We start from the raw sequence: 24128 nt of genomic DNA, 5'->3' as shown, positions 1-24128 counted from the left end.
AATGGAAACCTAGTTGTACTTTGGTTTGACGGCCTATAAACAGAAATGAGTGCTACATCAATAGAGTATCTAAATAGATACATTGTAGCTTTGTGAGCTAAAGGCAACACTTACTTTCGCCATGCCGGCGATGTTTTCTTTGATGCTTCCTTTCAGCTCTCAGTTGGTTCAATAGATGAACATATAGCTTGAACAGCGGCGCTTCGCTGCAAATTTCACGAAGCAGGAAAAAGAGTTGCTTCCTTTAAAGTTCGCACAGAAACGGACCGCATCGCGTCTCTCTGTGTAAACAGAAAAGGACATGTCAGTGTGTGTCTTATTCTATAAAAAGAATTTAGCGTGCCCATGTAGTAAAAGTTTGCATAGTCTTACTTGCAATTGGCTGTGAAGGTCATCTAATGGTGTCTCATTCCCAGTTTTTCTCTCGAGAATGCTTCCAGGTCACAGGAAGTTAAAGAGTGATTTGATCCCATTGCATTATGGTTAAGTGAGTTTGTGAAGCTATTGAAAATTAGCTGTGCTCTAAGTAAATCATAATCTAAGGGAAAGATAGAACATATATATCTTTTTAAAGGTTTGTGTGTACATTGGTATTAAAAAATATACATGGTTCCAAAGATTATTTGAATCATGGTGCAAAGTGGAAATGCAAAACCTGGACTGGAGCTGTTTTAGCATTTACCCATTTCTGACATTTCATTCAGTCCTCTGGTAATGCTATTGAAGTGAGCTATCATGTAGGCTTCTTTTCTTAACAATAAAGCCTCAGCGTCACCCCCTCTTGGTGATGGTTTGATGACTGATAGCACAGTCCATTTAAACTCAAGTTCGTGGTGATTGGAGTCAATGAAGTGGTTCACCATAGCTTCTGACACAACTTTATTTTCTATCCTTGATCTGTGCTGCACTACGCGTTGACGAATCTCTTGCATTGTTTTGCCAATGTAAATTCTTGGGCAGGGACAAACAATTGCATAAATGACGTTTTTTGTCTTGCAGTTGTAAAATTGTATGAAGTCAATACCCACTATCGTGTTACTGCAATTCGTAGAGGTACCACATTTATGGTGGCCCATCAATGGCTTCATATTGAACATTGTTCTGAGGTCTTTCTTTGTATTGGAGGGGTGTAGGTCCGCTCTTACAATTCTTTGGCCAATGATCATATTCTTCAAAGAAGAGAGGGACATCAACCTGAAGTTCAGAATTTTGTATAAGGTGCCAATTTTTCCGTATTATGGACCAGAATGCATTCCTGTGTGGTCCACATGTCGAGACACACACCAACTTCTCATCTTGGGTTTGACTTTTTTGATAAGTAAAGACTCTCTTGGTGTACATCATGCATGTTTGAATATATGTTTCAGCAGTTTTTTTGGGTACCCCCGTTCCTTCATCTGCTCACAGAACGCCTCTCCATGTATTTGAAAGTCATCATTATGGGAGCAGTTCCTTCAGATCCTAAGAAGTTGCCCATAAGGAATGTTATCTTTGAGGCTCCTAGGGTGGAAACTGCAATAATGCATGATGGCATTTTTGTCTGTCACCTTTTTGTGAAGCATAGTAACAAGTTCATTCTGATGAGAAAAGACCTCTTGGTCTAGAAAGTTAGTGTTGTACGACTCTTAGTTAAGGTGAATTGTATGTCCGGATGTCGATGGTTGAGCCACTTGTGGAAGTTGTTTAATTTGGACTCAGTCCCACTCCAGAGACACCATACATCATCGATATAACGATACCATTGGGTAAGATTCTTCTTGAATGGGTTGTTATTATAGAAAAATGTGCCCGTGTACCTAGCCATGACGAGTACGTCCATCTCTGGAGCAAAGGGACAACCCATGGCTGTCCCTCTGATTTGCCAGTAGAATGTCTCCTCAAACCTGAAGACAGTTTTCTTGAGTGCCACTTCAGCTAGTGGTAGGATGAAACTCGTGGGGACTATGTGTGGTTGTGTTCTGGCTTCTAAAAATAATTCAATTTCTTCCAGTGTTTCATCTTGTGGGATCTTGGTATACAATGAAACCACATCAAAGGAGACAAGCCACTGCTGTGATTGGTCATAAAGGGTATCTTTGACTTTATTAATAAAGTCCATGGTATCCTGTAGATACGAAGGGACCTCGGGTAAAAACTCTTTGAGGAATGTGTCCACGTATTTAGAGATTGGTTCCAGTATCGAGTCAAACCCGATACTATCGGTCTTCCCGGGGGTTCCGGTAATTGCTTATGAATCTTTGGGAGGAAGTAAATGACTGGAGTCCTTGGACGTTTCTTAATCAGAAATTCATACTCCTTCTTCCCGACAATCCCTTGTTCAAAGCCCGCCTTGACTATTTGTTCACTACAGCCCCGTCCAGCCGCCTAGGGCCAAACGACTTGTTGCTATTAAACTTTCTAAAAGTAGCATTTTCAGAATTGCAATTTAAAACCTGACATCACCATACGTTTGGATTCTAAATTGTGATTCCAGAGACCCAAGACTTGATGGGTTCAGCCCTTCCCAACTGGAAATGACACTTATAAATTGTAATACGTTAATCTCAAATTTATCGTATAGGAGAGATAAGCCTCCAAAAAAGTGAAAGACGACTTTGGGAGTTTTATTTTACTACCAGGACTTGTAGAACTTAAGAATACATGTCTTGCCTTTTATATACATTTCACCCTGCCATCTAGGTTGTCCAGGGTCTATTTTAGGGGTGACATATGTATAAAAGGGAAGGGTAGGGCCTGCAAAAAGTTAATTTTTCCAGGTTGATATTGCAGTGTAAACTTCACACACAGGCTCTGAAATGGGGGCCTGAAACAATCAGTTCTGCAGGCCCACTAGTAGTATTTAATTTCCAGGCCCTGCATATATGTAATGCACTTTACTAGGGACGTATAAGTAAATTAAATGTCAACTGGGGATGAGCCAATAATACTATGTTTAGGGAAGAGCGTACAAGCACTTTAGCACTCGCAGAGTTATCATAACAGCCCAAAAGAGATCAGAAAAGTTGAGGTAGAAAGCAAAAAGTTGGGGGGATGACCACACTAAGGCTGTCATGTCTCTCTTTTTATGCCAATTTTTGTTTGTTTAAATAAGGGCACAATTCACATAGATACAAAAAGTCGCTGAGATAGATTATTCAGAGACCAACTATTTTCCCATGTACACTTTTGATACAACCCATTTCGGACTATTTACAGTAAGGAGAACATCATTGAATATACAATGAATATACAATGAATCTTTCCAATAAGCTTTCCTTAAAACAAGAATATGGGTTAAAATGTTGACGTTTCGGTCTTATTCATATTTTCATCTGTAAGACCATCTTCAGGACAAAGTATTCAAATGTCTAATACTTAATTCTGAGGTATTTTGGTATACAAACTTTCAATGTGTACCAATATATATTGGATAATATAAGTTTGTATACCAATATACCCCAGAATGAAGTATTAGACATTGTTACTGAATTACTAGAAACTAGACCAAGACCCCATAATGTACCTACATCTTTCAATGTACATTGGAACAGTAGTCCCAGTAATCAGTATATCACCACACAGAATACAATAATCACACAAAATTAAATTAGAAGAAAATGTGGTAAAGTTAGTACTCAGTGTTATTTAATCACACTGAACATACAGTGGTTTATAACATTTGTTTGAACATAACCAAACATGTAAAATGCAATGCCCCTACGAAGGAAAGGGGGGAAGGTGAGGTATTGTGATTGAAGTGAGGATAAAAGGTTGACTAGAAAATGAAGAGCGAATCACAAAGTCAATTACTTAAAAAACATAAGGCTCATATTTGAGCCAAAATCTTCACAATGTATCCAAACAGTAAATAGCCATGGTTTGAAACAGTAACACAGTGATTAATCGCTGTTGGTCAGGCTGGCTAGTATTACATATGTCGACATTTCGACCCCTAGAAAGTAGTAGGTTATTGTGTCCCTTACGCCGGGGTCTTCCTCAGGACAGGAGTGAAAGGGAAGGGGTACCTAGGGATGGAGCATAAAGAACCTTAGAACTGTAAATATCACCATGAGTCATCATTATGGCACGCACCGAGATTTTCCTATGTAGAAACTTCTTCTTATTTGAGAATGAATTTTACTAGCAACTGAAGGGAGTAGCTATGGGTGCAGTTTATGCCCCAGACATTGCGAACATCTATGTGTCCTATTTCGAAAAACAATATATTCAAAATGTACCCAATCCATTCTGTGAACATATTGTTAAATGGCTAAGATACATATACAATGTTTTTATCAGCTGGAAGGGCAACAGAGAAAGCCTGGCGAGTTTTCATCAATGGTTCAACTCTTTAAATCCTAATCTCAGATTCACCCTAGATTTTGATCAACATACATTGAACTTTCTAGACATTACAGTAAAAAGTGGACAATGATAATCAGATCTATATGACACTAATCACAAAACCCACAGTAAGAAACACATTGCTTCAGAATAAAAGTCATCATCCACAGGCATTAAAAGATGGATTGCCATAGGGTCCCATTGGGCGATTTACCGATGCATAGTTACCCCCCCTTCCATCTCCTGACCCCTGATAAGACATGTCCCCCCATATTATCGGTCACTGAACAACCCGGACTGCAACATAAAATCATTTGTGTGTTCATTCAATTAGACTATCACAGACTTATGGGATTTGAGACTAACTGCGCAATGTTTTCGCTGTTTTACCTGCAGGTTATGCAGGGGTTACAATTTTATGTTTGTAATGATATTGCTGATGTATATTGTCTTCAAAATGTATAGATAGGGCCCAGTATGTACCATGAATACCTAATAAAATATATTGTTAAAAAAAAGATGGATTGCCCTTTAGTCAGTTCCTGCATCTTCACAGAAACTGTTAAAAAAAAGAGGATTGTTTTTCTGAAGCAAGAAAATTCAAAGACAAACTCCAAGCTTGAGGTTACCCGGCCAGATTGCTCAAGAAGTCTCTCAAATGAGCCTTGTACAATAACCGAGAAGCATTGCGGGAGGTTAAAAAAAGGTCAAGACAACCTCAATTAATGTGTGTTTTGACATTTGGTACTCAATCAAACAAAATCAAAAAGATAATTACCAAGCATTGGACACTACTTAAAAGATTACCTGAATTTAAAGAGAAACCTCTTTTTTGCTTTGAAAAGTGGTCCTAATCTGAATTTCGTCTAGTTCATGCTTATGCCTTAACAAAGATCACAACAGTTGATAGTATGATTTAACTGAGACCTGTAACAAGACATTACAGATGCAATATGTGTACAGCTTGCAACACCACTGGTAGAACAAAAACATTTACTATCAATGACCAACAACTGACACTCAAACACTTCTCTAATTGCAATACAAGTAATGTGGTATACTGCATTAGATGCCCACGTGGTCTTCACTATAAAGGTAATTGCATACAGCAAGTTAAAAAGAATATCCTACAACATCAGTCAAGAATATGCTGTAAAGTCGAAAATGCACCATTGGTTGACCATTACAACAGGTTAAAACATTCCGAAAAGGATATGTTCTGGTTGGTCATTGAAGTAATCAAGCCTTGTAAACAAAAACCTAATGTAGAACAAGTCCTTACTATCAAAGAAAACCAATGGATTTGCCGTACAGATAACATCACAAGAGGCTTGAATACAGCGGAGGAGTGGCCCACACTAGTATCAATTATGTACTGATAAATATTGCATTTTTCAACTTATTTCTCACTTAAATTTTGTTTGCTAGTTATGGCATGACATGTAAGATACATTTTATGTGATACAGACCTCCTTCCGAAACCAGATGTCCCTTCATTGTTTAAGGCATAAGAGTTAAATCTGTATTAAGTAGACATACAAACAAATAGACTAGATAACTATTGTCATGTAACATCTCGTTGACAACAACAATAAGAGAGATGCATGCGTAAAATGTATGCAACTGATTTAATTTTTTGATTTTATTCTGCCTTCACATATGCGATTTCTTTGACTGTTTTTTGAATGTTGATGAATAATATTCAATCAACCACGATATAATTGTGTACACTATTTTAAGTACTTTTGCTATAATTGTTCAGCTGAATTCTTGTATTGTGTCTATACAAACAAATAACTATATAGGCTAAGTTAGGAACTTTCGCTATAATTGTTCATCTGAACTCCTGCGCTGTATCTGTCCAAAATCAGTTTCAAAACCGTTTCTGGTACATTATCAGTTATGAAATGAGAAGACCTTTTTGTTATAATACAACATGGAAATGTATATATTGGGGTATCTGTCTCGTTTGGTTCTACCATATCTCTTCTCATTGATGCTCTAATCACTCGGTGCACTATTAGATAGGGTTAAATCTACCTCCTATATTGGCTTTGGGACTATTACTCTAGATGAGATCATTGGATAGTCAAATGATCTTTAGCCATCTTAAGATGGCTGATGCAATCACCACGTACCTAACGGAAGGTGATAGCCAGACCCAGAAGTTTAAATTGTACTTCCGAAGCCATGGCTCTCGCTATCGAGACCCAATCAAGGATGGTATCCCGAAGCGACAACACAATTGAAGCAGTAATGATGTACTCTGTAATTGGCGGCAAACACCAGGGTAACACTAGAGGCAGTGAGCCTATACCCCTTAACCTAATTTATTGTATGATATTTTGTTGTTTTCCTTAGATTGTTTTTTTGCTATATGCCCCAACACCACCATTAGAACAAACAAGGGAGAACCGGTAGTTTCTCTTTTTTGAAGTACATTTGGGAAGTCCAGTTACTAAGGTCTGGCTGAAATATTAAATTAGGTAAGCGTAAGTACCTTCCTGATCTGCTTCAGATGTTTATGTGTGCCTTACACCATATTGAAAAGCAGATAAGTTGAGTAGTTTGATATGAGATGAAATAACTAAGGTAGCGCTTAGTTACTAAGTTTGTCGAAGTCTGACCAGCTAGATAACTTAGGTCACTCTTTTAGACCTATATAAGGCCAACAGTTGAATAGCATTTGACATGTTGGTCTCATGAAGTTACTAAGGAAGCTCATAGCTAATTAGTATTTCGTATTTTGACTAGTCAGATAATACAGGTCACTCCTTTGAACATATGTAAGGTTAATAGTCGAATAGTTTTCACAGTATGCCCTCATAGCACTTAGTACATTTCATTGTACTTTTGGCATTTCTAATTAGTTATATAGCTCATTCGACACAGCTACTGATTATGTGAACATTGTTTCCACATGTTTCTGAGATTTTCATTCTCATCCCAGTTTACGTGCTCTTACTCAATTGAAATAGTAAGTCAGTAGATTCAGCACTAGTTCACATTTGGTCTTTGTTTTTTTTGCATTTAATGGGTGTATTATCTGCTTTTGGTTTAATATCCAGGGTATTGACTTGCCCTTTGTATAGTTCTCACATTATGGGTCTCATTGATCTGACTCCAAGTTCACGTTCCTTTTTCTCTTCTTCACAGGTGTATAGCTCTCTTTTAACAACTAGTACCTGTGAGACACAGACAATTTATTACATTATTTTGTTTGATATAGGGGTCTCTATTCTACATTTGAGTACTTCGTCCTGAAGATGGTCTTACAGGTGAAAACATGAATAAGACCAAAATGTCGACATTTTAACCCATATTCTTGTTTTAAGGAAAGCTTATAGGAAACATTTATTGTACATTCAAAGATGTTCTCTTTAATGTAAATAGTCCAAAATGGCTTGTATCAAAAGTGTACATGAGAAATCGGTTGGTCGCTGAACAATCTATCTCAGCCCCTTTTTGTATCTATGTGATTTGGGCCCTTGTCTTTGTAATGGATTTTTCTACATAAATTGTACTTCGAAAGTAAACACCCGTTTTTGTTTTGTTTTGTGTGACTGTTGATATATTCATCTTAATGAAAATCAAAAAACTCTTTTGCTAAATTCATTTGCCTCAAGTCACTTTTAAGAGCTTTACTGATACAGTTCGTTGAATTATCAAACATTTCTATAAGTAAACCCCTTTTTGGCATGTTAACTCTATTTTGATCTGATAGTAAGACACATTTAAATTGAGCGCAGGGCATCTTCCAGATATTTCAGTCTTTGACTCCTGTTGCATATTCCCTTTGAAGTAGGCTGCTATCTCACAGTAAACCCTATTGTGTTCCTGAACTGCTTTCACCAATGGTTCTTCAATAAACTTTGCCCAGGAAGAAAGCCAAACATTATTATGTTTAATTAGCAGAACACTTGTAAGAGTTTTATTTAAACATAGGTGGGGTGTAATTTGGATTTTAGTATCCAATATATTATACTGCAAACAGTCTTCCCTTCATTCTTTCAATCTTCTTTATTTCCTTTTTTATATCTTTCCTGTTTACTTTCCTTTTTAGGTCTCGCCTGGTGTCGGAGCACGCATGCGCTCCTCGCCTCGAGACTTATAGTGAGCAGGTCAGTTTCAAGAAGGGGACTGGAGCCCCGCCCCTCATTTCCATTGGGTAGCGTCAGCGTTTATGGAAAACGCTGGCTTCCCATTGGAAAGGAGGGTTTTTCCTTGCCTCCCTTTGTCTTTTTGCTGGACTGCCTCACCTGATTCACGGCTGTCGTGAAGACTTTTCTTATCTGCTTGTTTATTTAACAAGCAGATAAGAAAAGTCTGCACAACAGCTGTGAAGTAGGCACGGAGCTCAGAGGCGCATGGGGAGGACAAGGGATTCCGGCAGACTCTGACTTGTTTGTGGGCATCAACAAACTTCCCAGGCTAACCACGCTTAGGAAATGCAACCCCCAAATCAAGCCTCCGGCACGGGACGGCAAGGTTGCCAAACCTCCCCTCTTTGTAGGAAGAGCTCGGGGTGTAAAACATGAGTCTGCGGTGTGCTGTGCTTTGCACCTCTCTCTGCTGGGAGTGCAGCCTGCCCACCGCTGGCAGAGCACGTGAGAAGCAGAGGCCCGAGAGGCCTTCCACGGCCTCAGTGACGCCCATACAATCATTGGGCTGGAGCTGCTGGTAAAAAGAAAGTGTTCATAGCTGTCCGGTGCCTCTGCTGGGCGTCTCGCACACCATCTCTTGTGTGTGTCCCACTCCCTACCTAATGCACAGCTGTCTCTTGTATGTCTCTGCCTGTGCCACCTCACAGCTATCACTTGTTTGCCCTGGGTATCTCACGCAGCATCATTTCCTACAGCATCCCTGAGAGTCTCGCGCTGTACGCGCCCCCCTCTCTCCTTTGTCTCTACCTCTCGGTGAGACGCTCTCTCTGTCCGGGCAATAAAGGGTGCATCCCTCCCTCACTCTCTCTTTCATTTAAAGGGAGGGGTGGAGTCTGGGGCGACATCTGAGCCCGGTCACACCGGCAGCAGCCTGGATGAATGAGACAGACACCGGCAGGGGAGACCGCTGAGCCACCCACAGCAGCCTGGTAGATTGAATGAATGAGACAGACACCGACAGGTGAGCCTACCCACAGCATCCTGGGAGATTGAATGAATGAGACAGACAACGGCGGGAGAATCCGCTGAGCCCACCTAGACATACAGCGTGCTCGGAGGCTGAATGAATGAGACAGACACCGGCAGGAGAGACAGCAGGTCAGCAGCTGACCCCTCCGAGCTAACAGTGGCACCCAAGACTGCAAGAGACAGCTACAGACTGGAGAGAGGTCTCAGCATGTCTGCAGCTCAGCCCACATAAACCAGCTGAGCCATCCCAGAGTGAATGAGACAGACGCCGGCTGGAGGGAGGCGACAGACTCCCAGGAGACACGAAGAGACCCCGAGAGACAGCGGGGACCTGGTTCACTAGTTGCTGAGTGCAGGTACTTGAGCACCAGCGTGAGAGACTGCTTGCAAGAGACAGTCACGGGCGAGACATCCAGGCACAGCGGCTGCTAGAGAGGCCCGGGAGACGGCGCAACAGCACTGTGACTGAGACATCTCTGGCTGGTGAAGAGACATCTTCAGTCTCCTGAGGGGGTGAAGGAGACGCCCCTGCCCTGGGACAGAGCACAGTGTGTGCGAGGCATCAGGCAGGACCGGGGTCACCCCGACAGCAACTGACCCCAGAGGGGCCGGGGCTCCTGCCACTCCCTGGCCTGACTCATGCTCCAGAGGAGTGCCGACTTCGAGGGGTGTCCCTGCCCGGAAGAGAGGGCAGTCGCTGCACCGACCCCCTAGATAGGAGCCTGGAGCACCCCCAGGGAATGACATCAGGGCAGCACCGACCTGGAAACAACGGTACCCCAGCAATCAAGGCGAGTTGTGGGGATCCCGCCCCCTGGGGGTCCTCCCAGTCTCACCCGTGAACCCCTAGAGACTTCCGGGGTCCTGGATCGCCCCTACCCGGTCCTGACTCATCACCCGGAGTGCTTTGGGAAACACTGAGGAATTTGAAGCGTTTTGGCATTTCCGGGCTGTCAGGGTCTTTCAACCCTGTTTGCAACCGCCCTGTCCATTCCATCCTGTGTCTCTACACAGACCCTGTGTCTCACCGCCAAACCCTCTGTGTCTCACCACCAGCCCCTGTGTCATACAGACACCGTGTGTCACCCAACCAACCCCTGTGTCTCACCGCTGATATCCTGTGTCTTCCCACCACCCCGTGTCTCATTACTGACCCCCTGTGTCTCACCACCAGCCACAGTGTTTCCCCACCACCCCCTGTGTATCACCACCAGCCCCTGTGTCATACAGACCCCCGTGTCTCCCCACCCCCCCTGTGTCTCACCGCTAGCCCCTGTGTCTCCCCAACACCCCTAGTGTCTCCCCACCACCCCCAGTGTCTCACCGCTAGCCCGTGTCGTACAGACCCTCTGTCTCCCCACCACCCCATGTCTCACAGCCGACCCCTCTGTGTCTCACCACCAGCCACAGTGTCTCATCGCTGAACCTGTGTCTCCCCGCCACTCCCTGTGTTTTACAGCTGACCCCTCTGTGTCTCACCACCATCCACAGTTCATCACCACCAATCCCTGTGTCTCACCACCAACCTCTGTGTCTCACCACCAACCGCTGTGTCTCACCGCTGATCCCCTGTGTCTTCCCACCACCTCCGTGGCTCATTACTGACCCCCTGTGTCTCACCACCAGCCACAGCATTTCGCCGTCATCCTACAGGATTCGTGTAAACTGGAGTCTCTGCTCAGCGCCGCCCAGGCGTGTGATCTTGCTCCCATCGCGCGCTTTCCTGTTACCTGGATCCAAAGGGAGCTATTGGCATTGTTATTTGCAATGTTAATAGCTCAAACTTGCGTAAGTGCGAGACCTATTGCATTGCAAATGCTTTTTTTCCACAGTTGTGTTTTGTCCATTTGTCTTTTCAACGCAGCAATCCGCCTGGGATTTGTCCGAACCACCAGTCCTGACCTTGTGTTCCCCAAGGCCGCCTAACTTTCCAGCTGTAAGTAATCAAAAGAAGCCTTCCGTCAAAGAATGCTTTGGAGTGGTTGGTGCTGGGGATCGACAGGATGGGGGAAGAGGAGAGTATCATGTCAAGACACCTTTGGGGCAGTGCATAAGAGAACTTATACCCACTGTCCATATATAATCAGTAAAAACAATAGTGCTGAATAATAGTTGTTGCTCAGGTTCATTTGGATTTTCATATTCCATTACAACCTTATGATCTAGCATTTACTTTAGAAAGCCGAATATACATGATTTAGATAGCAGTATGCATACCAAGTACCTGAAGAAACCCCTTTCCAAAAGAAAGGATTGTAAGGCAACAAAGGGGAAAATAGATATAGGGTTCAATTTACAATATTAACTTGGAAATAATAAAAAAAGATTTTCTAGCACGTTACCCATCTAATTAAATAAGTGGCTTCAAATCTCATATTGCACAGGAAAGAGGTCCAACCGCGAATTATTTTCCCAAATTCACAGTGCTGATTTAATCTGAAGGATATTTTGCCTCTCTATACAAAGACAAAAAGTTAAATGGATATTTATCATAGCATTTCGTCTTTCACTTTTGGTAAAATATGTTTTTATAATGACAGTGCTGATCTTAGAACATTAATCAGCAAATCTGCCAAGCTCACCCTTGAAGGCCCATCCTTGATGCAGGCTCTTACCAATTAATCCTCCTCATCAGTGTGTGAAAATAAACATTTTAAATGCAAACCCTGTCAGACAAAAATTAACTACATATCCCTACACTTCACTATATTTTCTTTCTTTACATATGTCACACATGTTAAACCTACACTATAGCGTCTGGACTAAACAAGCATTGAAAATGCAATAGGTCTCACCTTTGACTAAGTTAAAGCCATTTGCTTTGCTAATGGTATTGTATAGTAAAGCAAATGACTTTACCTTAATAAAAGGCGAGACCTATTGCATTTTTAATGCTTGTTTGTTTACTTTTCACTTTTTTAAATTTTTTTCCTTCTTTCTTTTTTTTCTTCTTTTGTTTCTTCTTTCTTTGTCTTTCCTTCATTCTTTCTGTTTTGCCTTCTTCCTTTTTTCTTCCATTCTTTCCTTTCTTCTCTTCTTTCTGTCTGTCCTTCTTTTCTTATTTTTCTTTCTTTTAGTAATCTTTATTTTTTCTTTCTGTCTCTACTTTTTCCATTCCCTCTTTCCTCTTTCTCCATCCTTTCTTTCTTTCATTCTTTGTTTCCTTCTTTCTTTCTTTCCTTTTCTTTCTTTCTTTTTTCTTTCCTGTATTGCATCTTTAGTTTTTGCCTTCTTTACCTTTTCTTCTTTCTTTTTTGTTTGCATTCCTTCCTAATTACTTGTTCTTTTCTTCTTTCTTTCCATCTATCTTTCTTTCTTTTCCTTCTTACTTTTTTGCCTTCTTTCTTTGCCTTCTTTCCCATTTTCTTTCCTTTGTTTTTTCTTTTTTGTCTTCTCCCTTTTTTCTTACCCTTTCTCTTTTTGTTGTGATTACTTTTTTCCTTCTTTATTTCTTTTCTTCTACTGGTAGACCTGTCAGCCTTATGGTAGTCTTCCCCCAAACATTTTGCCTTACTCCTCCATATTTTGCTGATCTCGTTTTTGTTGGCCTTAGGACTCTGTACACTTTACTATTGCTAACCAATAGTAACGTTCTTGTGCTCTCTCCTCTAAACATGGTAAAATGCCTCATGCCCAATTGGCATATTTTATTTACTTATAAGTCCCTAGTAAAGTGGCCTATAAATTAAAGACTACTAGTGGGCCCGCTGCAGTTATTGTGTCGCCCATCATCATCAATACTTTATTAAAATTTTAAAAATAAAATCATTCAAGTGCAGCAGAAAATAGAACAAAATCACAGTTATACAACAAAGCAATCCAAAAAATATGAATAGTGACATAAAATTCCATAAAAACATCAAGAGCAGGATCATTAATAACTACCCCTGTTGAGCTGACCTGTAAGCCCACATGAAAATCATTGACACATTATAACAGATTGTTGTAATTTGTCTAAAAGTTGTAGATATAAAAAGAAGGCCTAACCTGATGGAAATCTAAGGATGAAAAAAGAGGTTTTAGAACTTGTGCCAAAGATATTTATAAAAAGTACATATCAGTACAATGTGTAAGGTGTCGCATTTAGAGAAAAGATCACAAATACATGTTAGTGGATCAGAATACTTATACCAAGTACCTTCGGGATAAAACAGCTGATGGAACAAACTCAATCTAAAAAAAGGAAAGAGATACCGCTGATGGGTTGGCATTTCAAAAATGAGATATGGCTCTATTTGTGGTACTGTTTTGACTAAAACAATATTTCGGTAAAGAGGCTTGACTTATGCTAGGGATTCCCATTCCACTGTCGTTCTTTGATAAAAGGACTCTTTTAACCATGCAATATCTTTTTTGATAATGCTTAGAGGATTAAAATATAACTCTGGCCTCCCTAAAATTCTCTCTAATATATAGCAACCAGGGAATGTAACCCGAATGGTGGCCAGAAGATCTTGGTTCTTGCCCCCTACCCACTAGGAAAGCAAAAAACCTTGGGGTACTGGTGGACAACAAGCTCACCATGGGTGACCAAATAAGCATGGTGATCTAGGCCTGCTTTCTGGCCCTAAGAATTATAAGAAAAATTAAGTTCTTCCTGTCTGAAAACAGCCTCAAGACAGTGGTAACGGCCCTTATAATGTCGCGCTTGGACTGTGGCCTATATCTTAATGCCCAAAAGCAACACATCAATCGGCTCCAACTAGCCCAAAATGTAGCGGCCAGATTGCTGTCTGGAGCTCTGAAATTTGTCTCCGTAAAAGAGGAGCTGAGGCAACTTCATTGTCTCCCGGTTAAACAAAGAGTACGCTTTAAGGCACTTTGCACCGTCTTTAAGGCCATTAATGGAGCAGGACCCGACTTCCTTAGGCATAAACTCCAGTGGTATGTCCCTGGAAGAATGTTACGCTCCACAGGAGCTAAACAAGTTCAAGTCCCCTCATTTAAAAGAGTCAATTGGAGAGGCAGGCGCTTCATCACTTGTGCTTCTAGGGCATGGAATGAGCTTCCTTTTCATCTCAGGAACACCCCGGATCTCTTCTCCTTTAGAAAGGGGTTGAAGACATGGCTCTTCTCCCAGTAGTACACATCCTTGTGTTCCCTAGCATCCAGTGCTTAGCGCCAGGACACCCCAGGGTAACTGTGCACTCTACAAGTGCGATTAACATAACATAACATAACATGTCCAATTTCATACAATCTAAAATGATTACCCTGTTCAGACTTAAAGCAACCTTAAGACAAACAGCACACCGTAGCACATGAGGTCACAGCTGGATTTAATCTACAATATAACTTATACCTAGCTCTTTATGTATTATTTCTCTTGGAGTTTATTGTCCCACTCCTCAAATACTCCTAATGTATTTAATCTCTGCTACCCTTAGAGGATCTAGATTTGCATAACCACAGATCTCACACCCAAAGATTAGATGGGGATATTTTGGCTTTATAAACCGCCAGCATGATTTTTTAATGGCGTATTGTTTAATCGAGTAGAACAGTTATTTACTCTGCCACAAGCTCTCGTGAGATTACAGGTGTTCTTTTTTATTAAGGGTTGCCAGCTCAATCTGGAGTCTATTACAATTCCTATATATGTAAAATTATCAACCTTGCTTATAGTATGTCCTTGAATGGATAGCGTGGCACTTTTTGGGTCGTTAGGCCCCAAGGCAGTCACATGTTATTTATAAAAATTTGTACGCAATCTATGCTACTCATAAAATCATCAAAAGCATCTAAAAGCTGCTGCAGGCTTCCAGCAGTGCGCACAATTAAAACAGCATCATCAGCATACAAAAGGGCCGGGAGCCAACTGCACTCTGCTCTTGGCACGTCAGTGCCCGGGACAAGGAGTGCATTCTCTAAACGATTAACATACAGGATAAAAAGAAAGGGGTCTCAGATACAACCTTGCCGGACCCCCTTTCTAAGATCAAAGTACTTTGTGCGTTCGCCGTTACAACCATAGCGGACCGAAGCTGTCAGCCCACAATGAAGTTCCCTGAGAAAGCTTACCAAAGTCACATCCACCCCAGGGACCTCAGCTCTGCCCAGAGCTTCTCTCTGTTGACTGACCAGATCAAATGCAGAGCTGAGGTCCATGAATGCTAAATGGAGTGAATAACTTTTTCACCCACACATATTTGTTGGTTAAAAGATAAATATTGAGGTTCTGCTCCACAGTGCCCCTCCCCACGCGAAACCCATATTGAATGTCAGTCATATGTTCCGTTCCTCGGCCCACTGGGGTAAGGGTTTCAGTATGACCCTACTTATGATCCTAACCTCTATCTCAATTAGAGAACTTGGCCTATAACAGGCAGGGTCAGTCCTATACCTCTTCTTAAACACAGGTACAATGACAGAATGATGCCCTGACTCTGGGAGGGAAGAACTGATAGCATTGTTAGTATATTGTGTGAGGGGTAGGGCCCAAAGATTCACATGGGACTTGAATAGATCACCTGGAATCCCATTTGCCCCAGGAGCCTAACCCACAGGTGAAGACACAACAGTGTCTCTGACCTCTTCCCAGTGTAAGGTCAGTCTATTGTGCCACCCATTTAAGAAGCCTTTTAAACATGTCTCAGGCCTGCCACTGTAGCCTGTGGGTGAAGTTTTAAACTGCCATTGCGACCTGGTAAAATAAACCTTTTGCCAGCTCAAACCTGCCTTTTTAATACAAATATATCATCCCTATGGTAAGCCCAAAACAGCTCACAGGGCAGGGTGCAATGTATTTAAAAAGTAGGACAAATAGTTTTTAGGTTTTACATGTCCTGGAAGTGAAAAACTCATACATTTGTTTTTCACAACTGCAAAGCCTAGTTGGAGTTACCGCGTTACATTTAATAAGCTGCAACTTCCAAATAGGAACCGGTAGACAGATCATGTTATGCGTCCTTGGAATTGTAATAAACAATTCTCTTTTATGGTGAAGTCCGATTTTTAATTCCGATTTTGAAAATGCCACTTTTAGAAAGTTGCCATTTTGTTGCCTTAGCCAAATAGGGCCTGCAGCCTGTCTATAGGTGTAGTTGGCAGTTGGTCTTGTGTATTCCTCCTAGAGAGCCACACACAATAGAAAGCTTAGGTGTGCCAGAATGGGCCCTCACTGGCAGGATGGGAGGGTGGAGCTAGGCACAGCCCCACTTAGCTCTGAATAGGCTGTGTCCTGCCTTCACACAAAGGATTGCATACCCGTGTATTTAGTCTGGAGGAAGGGCAGGGGAGGCAGAACATTTGTGCACTTCACTGGGAAACCTCTAGAAGCTTTTCTCGCTTCAAAGGAGGCACCAGGAATAAATATTGGACCCCAGACACCAACTCTTCAGAACACTTCTGGACCTGTGGAAGATTCTACCAGGAAAAGGCACTGCTGTGCTCCTGAAAGGGCTGCTATTTGACAGGGATGCTGCCCTGAAGGACTGCTGCCTGCTGTGCTAACCTGCTGCCCTCTTGCCTGGATGAAAAGGACTGGGCCTGCAACCTGTACCCAGGAACACCCGAGTGACTCAAAGGGCTAGTCTCTTGTAACCAGCACCTAGGCTCTACAACTGTGAGTGCTACCCTGCCAAGTGGTACAGCCCCAGTCCTGGACCCTTTGAAGTGGGCCTGAAGGTGCTCTGCCACCCTATCTGTGGATCCAGCACAATTTTACTGCTGCGTGGCGCATCCCTAAGCAAAACCGATGCATCCCATCTGCTGCGTAGACTTTCCCTGCACCAGAACTTTGCATCATGGCCTCACAGCCCTCCCAACCAACGCGTCGGCTCAGCTGCCTGACGAATCTTCTATGCCAAACTTTGCATCGCGAGCCCTCGTCCACACAGACCTCGAAAATGACACAGGACCTCGTATCGCAGCCTCATTGCCTCTCGAAACCGACACATTCACATCGCAAGCCTTCATCAACAGGATCCTCAATGATGACGCAGGATCTGACATTGCAGCTCTTCAGAACCGAATGATTACATCAGGTGTCCGACTCATCGTCGTCACTGGACCTTGCAATACTCTGCAAACAGGATTTGAGGTACTTTTGTTAAGTGGCCTAACTGAGTCCTGGTAGCTGGCTCACACTCCATTGTGGTCAGCCTGAACTTGTGACTTTGTCCCGGTCCTGCGTGACCAATTATCCACAGTTGGCACCTTGTGCTGTTTAGCACTATTTTGACTAAAGTCTTTTAAATTACATACCTCCGGTTCTTCCGATTGTATTCTTGATATTCTAGTATTGTTCTATTTATTAAAATGTACTCTATATTTCTCATCTGGAGTAGGATCCTTTTTGTGGTGTGTTGTTACTTTGTTACTGTTTGAAGTGTTGCCTCAGAGTTAAGGCTGGCTGTTCTGTGCCAAGCTACCCAAGGGTTGAGCACGGGTTAATTTAGGGGTTACTTGTGACTTCACTCTGACAAGGATCGTGGTTGCTGCTTGAGTAAGGTTCACTTCATTCAACCAGTAACCCAATTTCTTACACTTCCTCTCTTTTTTTTTTACATTCTTTTCTTTTTCTTTCTTTGCTTCTTTTTTCTTATTTGCCTTCTTTTTTCAATATTTGTTCCTTCTTATTTCCATGCCTTCTTACTTCCTTTCTTTCTTTCCTTTTTTCTTTCTTTTTTTTCCTTCTTTCCCTTGCCTTCTTTTTTGCCTGCTTTCTATTTTTCTTGCTTCCATGCGCTCCTTCTTTCTTTCTTGCCATCTTTAAGTTTTTTCTTTCCTAGTTCCTTTGTTGCCTTCTTTTTTCCCTTTTTACTCCCTCGCTTCTTTCCTTTTTTGCATTCCTCCCTTCCTTTTTTGTCTGTCTTCCTACCTTTTTTGAAGCCTTTCTTCCTTTTCTCCTTCCTTACTTGCTTTCCTCTTTTTCTTCTTCCCTTCTTTCTCAGAATCAAGGCTAGCAGCCAATGCCAGACTGCAAACCTTTTTAAGACCTTTTGATTTTACTAAAATTAGGTATAACGTATTTACTTTTAGGCATTTTCAGCCAGACATCCATAAGTTTGTGACTGTGTCATTGACATTTTTTTCTATGTATTCTAAAATGCTAGACCACATCATCCATTGACTGACTTCACTGTGAGCTTGGGCATGCTATCCATACAAAAGGTAGTTACCTTTAGTGCCAGGTGTTCCATGGTAATGTGTACTTTTTATTGAGGCTAGAAAAACACTTTTGGCTTTAGCCAATTTGTTTTAGATGTATTTAGGGCTTCCTGGACAATAAGGTTTTGCAAAACCCATGACAAAAGAATTGCTAAAATGCTGGCTGCCAACACCAGACCAATTGGCTTTGCTAATGCTTGTTATTAATAAGCTGTACAAACTTGTCAAAGTGAACCAATGTGAGCAGAATGACTAGAGGGTTTAAATATTCAATTACATTTAAATTTTCAACTCTTCTAACTCATGGGGTAGCGATAAAGGAACAATAATGAAAAACGGTTTGTATGAAGGTAGAGGGTATTTACCCGGACAACGGGTAATTAGAGAATTTTTTCTGCTATTTATTTTGCAGCTGGCTAAATTGTAGAAATTATTTACTATTTTGCCGGTGGCCTTGAAAATGTCACTATTTACCTGACTGTTGACTAAATAATCGAGATTCTACACTGTATGACTGGCAGCCATTTAAATAGCAGAAATCTTTACTGTTTACCAGGCTACTGGCTAGTAGTAGAGCTTCTGCATTGTTTGGCCAGCAGCTGGACAAACAGCAAGGAAAGTTCACTGTTTAATTGTCAACTGGCTATATAGCAGGGGTTTTATACTATTTAGCCAGCAGTCCAGCAAAAAAAACACTTCACTCATTACCCAGGTGCTGTGAAAACAGCAGACATGCACAATAAGACCAGAAGCCATTCAAACAGACAATAAACATGATTATTTATGTGTCTGTTGGCTAAATAACAGAAATGTTATAATTATTCGAACAGTAACCTAGCAAGTAGCAAATACATTTAAATATTTAACCGTGTGTGGCTAAATAGGAGAAATCATTTACTGTGATGCAGATGACCTTGCAAATAACTTGTAAATAAACCTTATTATTTACCTGATGAATGACTGAATAGTAGACAGTGTGCACAACATGGCCTGTAGCCATGCAAATATCAGAGGAACTTCACTAATTATCTGGCTGCCGTCTAAACAGCTTAAATGTTGTTCTAATATGTCTTATGCAGATTCCAACAGGTACATTATTAGGTAGAACTGCAAACAAGCAGTGAACAGAATTGCCTACAGAATTAGCATCCATCTCCTTCTGAAAGTTAGAGTCCTGAGGTATTCAAATATTATTTCATTCACAAAAAGTGGTTGCAGCTGTCTGGTTGCGAAAAGACTTCTTGCTCACATTCTGAAAGCTTCCCTGGAAATGCATTCCACCCATTGCTTACCATTGACTTTGTAATGTGTAACTCACATTGCTTGCTCTCTATTTGCTAGCTTTATTTGTTTTAGGCTATCCAGCTTGAGTCAGTCTATGTCTTGGACTATGGTCTGTTTACTGTATTATTCCACAAGTGCAGGCTTTCTTCAAATAGGCCTATTCATTTTGTTTTTATCATGTCACATTTGCTGTGCATTCAAAAAAGAGGTCAAATGTCAGGCTCTGTATTCAAGGGGAGCTTAGTGTTTACTTTTCTTGCTCTGACTTTGAAGGGAGAGGATTTATGTGACATTCTTGTTGGATATGGGAAAGGAAAGGCTTTTCGCTGGCACCAAACAAGATTTGAATGTTTGGAAATTGACTGTGCAAATATTTCAGACTATATCAGAATTAGGAAAGTGCAACTCAAGCAAATTTTTGTAACTCTGACGTTTGGTGGAAACAAACATATTAATACGATCAAACCAAATAAATACACTACGTAATGCTATTTCCACACACTATCATTTTTGCACTGCATAGTTTTATCAGTAAAACTGTATGTGCAAATGTAATGGTCAATTGAAAATGTATTGTATGTAATGGCAGTGCGCTACCACACCATGCATACTCCATTCTATGCCACTCCCCTCTACAACACTCTATTCTACTTCACGACATTCTACTCCCCTCTACGACACTCCGGTCTGTGGTCTCCTCAATGACACTCTACTCCACTTTACTCTACTCGGCTCTACGCCACAACCACTTCACTCACGCCACGTCATTTCATTCTAAGCTATGCATCTTCACTCTACGCCACTTAACTTTATGACACATTGCTCCACAGCACTCCACCTATGACACTCTATGCCACCTCGTTCTAAGCCACAACACTCCACTCTATGACAACCCACTCTACAACACTTTACTCCACTCTATGCTACTCCGCTTCACTCTACTCCACGGCTCTCCACTTCACTCTACTCAACGATACTTTATTATTACTCTCTATGCTACACCACTCTATGACACTCCGCTCTAAGCCCCTCCACGCTACACCATTCCACTCTATGACACACTACTCCTTCCATTCTACTCGACTCTAAAACACTCTACTCCACAGCACTTTACTCCACTCCATGCCATTCTACCACACTCCACTCTGTGACACTTTATGCCACTCCACTCTAGGTTCCTCTATTCCATTCTACGTTTTTTTATGCCACTCCACTCAACTCCACGCCAGTCCATTTTACTTTACTCTACTCAACTATATGTCAATCCATGCCACGTCACTTTACTCTACGAGCATCCACTCTATGATCCTCCACTCCACTCTACAACACTGCACAACACTCTATGCTACTCTACAACCCTCCACACTACCACACTCCATAACCCTCCACTCTACTCTGACATTCTGCTCTACGACACTCTTCAACACTCATCGGCACTCCACTCAATGTCACCCCACACAATTCCGTCGACACCACGCGACACCATTTTACTTCACTCTGACACTTCACTCTAGAACACTACAATCTATAACACTTTGCTGCACTCTATGCCACTCCACTGTACTCCACTCAACACCACTCCACTGTGTCACTCCATTCTATGCCCCTCTACTCCACTCCACTTTACTCCACAACTTTACTGTACTCTACAACCCTTCAATCTATGAGCTTCCACTCCACAACTCTCCACTCCGCTCTATGGCATTCCATTCAACGCCACTCTACAACCCTCCACTCTACCATACTCCACTCTACAAACCTTCACTCAATGACACTCTACTCTATGCCAATCCACGCAATTCCATCTAAGCCACTCCACTCCATTTTACTCAACTCTCTGACAAGAAGACTCCACTCTCAACACTCTACTCCACTCTAAACAACTCCACTGTACATTACTCTACTACACTCTATACCACTGCATTGTATGACTCTCTTCTCCACTCTACTCCACTACTCCAATCTTCAGCACTTCACTGTATGCCACTCTGTGTCACTCCACTCTCCGACCCTTCACTCTATCCCTCGACTGCACTCTAGACTGCTCCACTTTACTGCATGCCTCTCCACTCGGTGCCACGCCACTCAACAACACTTTACTCCACTCTACGCTATGTCACTCTACAACACTCCACTACTGCCCACCACTCCACACCACTCCAGTTTACACCACGCCTCTCCACTCTTTGACCTCCACTCTACGACACTCCACGACACCCCATTCTACAACATTCTATGCCACTTTACTCCACTCTACACCCATCCATGCTAAATCACTTCACTTCAATCTACAACACTCTACCCCACTCTATGTAAATTGATACTTGTATAGCGCACTACTAACCCGCAAGGGTCTCAAGGCGCTTGTACGAATACCGCTGTGGAACCCATCCTGGCTTTCCCTGTGAGGCGTCCACTCCTGGGCACCCCCAAGGTGGAGGCCAGGCATCCTTAGCGTTGTGGGGGCCGTTGTGGAGATTAAGCAAGCTATTGCCCAGAGTTGCAGAGTGGGACTCCATGATTGGAATGGCACCGAGGCGAGAATTATCAGGTCCGTGGAATTTTTTGAGCCCAAGACCCGCCGAGGCGGGGAATTGAACCCTGGTCCCGGGCTAGACCTCTGCATCAGGGTCTGCCGCTCTAATCATTGAGCCACACTTCTCCACACTCCACTCTATGACACTACACTCTGTTACATTCTTTGCCACTTCCCTCTGCACCTCTCCACTCCACTCTACTCCACTCCACTCTTTGCCACTCCACTCTACGTCATTCCATGTCACATTACTTTACTCTACCACACCTTACTCTACTCTATGACCCTGAACTCTACTAGTCTCCACTCTATGATCCTCCACACAACTCTACAACACTCCACTCAACGGCTCTCTGCTCCATGACACTCTGCGACACTCAAAGACCCTTAACTCTACGACCCTCCATTCTACGACACTCTACTTTATGACACTAAGGTTTACGACGCTCCGCTCTACGACACTTAATTCCACTCTACGCCACTCTATGCAATTCCCTCTAGACCACTTCATGCCATTTTACTCCACTCTACAACACTCCACTTCACAATACTCTACTCTACTCTGTTCCACTCCACTGAACAGCACTCTACTCCAGTCTATGCCACTCACCTGTATGACATTCTTCTCCACTCTACTCCACTCCACTGTATGCCACTCTACTCCACTCTACTCCCTTCCACTCTATGCACCTCCACTCCACTCTACGCCACTCCACTCTAGGAGGACACGTTACTCCAATCTACTGTACCCACTTCATTCTATGCTACGCCACCTTACTCTACGCCACTCCACTCTACGTCACTCCACTCTACAACACAATTCTCCACTCTATGCCATGCCACTTTACGGCACTCTACTGCACTTTATGTCACTTTACACCCCACCAAGGCTCTCTATGCCACTTTACTATAGGCCCCTCCACTACTGCCCACCACTCTACTCTACTCCACTCCACTTTCGCCACGCCTCTCCACTCTGCGCCATTGCACTCTACAACACTTTACTCCACTCTATATCACTCCACTCAATGACTCAATGACAATCTATGACACTCTATAACACTCCACTCTACGACACTCTACACCACTTCATTCTATCCCACTCTACACTCCACTCTACAGCACTCCAGTCTACGACACTGCACGAGAATCCACTCTACGACATTCAATACTACTTTACTCCACACTACACACCTCCATGCTACCACACTCTACTCTACTCTATGATACTCTACCCCACTCTATGCTAATCTACGACACTCCACTCTATGGCACTGTTCTTCCTGGCCCTTTTTGAGGGGTAATCCCCAAACGTTTTGCCTTCTTCCTCCTATTTTTTAGAACTGTTTTTGTTGGTTTTAGGACTCTTGGCACTTTACCATTGCTAACCAGTGCATATGCTTTCTGCCTAAAATGTATTGGTGATTGTTATCCATAATTGGCGTATTTGATTTACTAGACAGTCCATAGTAAATTGCACCAGATGTGCCCAGGGCCTGTAAATCAAATGCTACTAGTGGCCCTGCCGCACGGATTGTGCCACCCACATGAGTAGCCTTGCAAACATGTCTCAGACGTGCCACTGCAGTGTCTGTGAGTGAAGTTTTAAACTGCCATTTCGACCTGGGAAGTGCACCCACTTGCCAGGCCTAAACCTTCCCTTTTACTACATGTAAGGCACCCCTAAGGCAGGCCGAAGGCAGCCCCATGGTCAGGGTGCAGTGCATTAAAAAGGTAAGACA

This window comes from Triturus cristatus, chromosome 2_1 (assembly GCF_964204655.1).
Source record: "Triturus cristatus chromosome 2_1, aTriCri1.1, whole genome shotgun sequence".
Classification (NCBI taxonomy): Eukaryota; Metazoa; Chordata; class Amphibia; order Caudata; family Salamandridae; genus Triturus; species Triturus cristatus.
Note: the sequence above shows the minus strand (reverse complement) of the source record.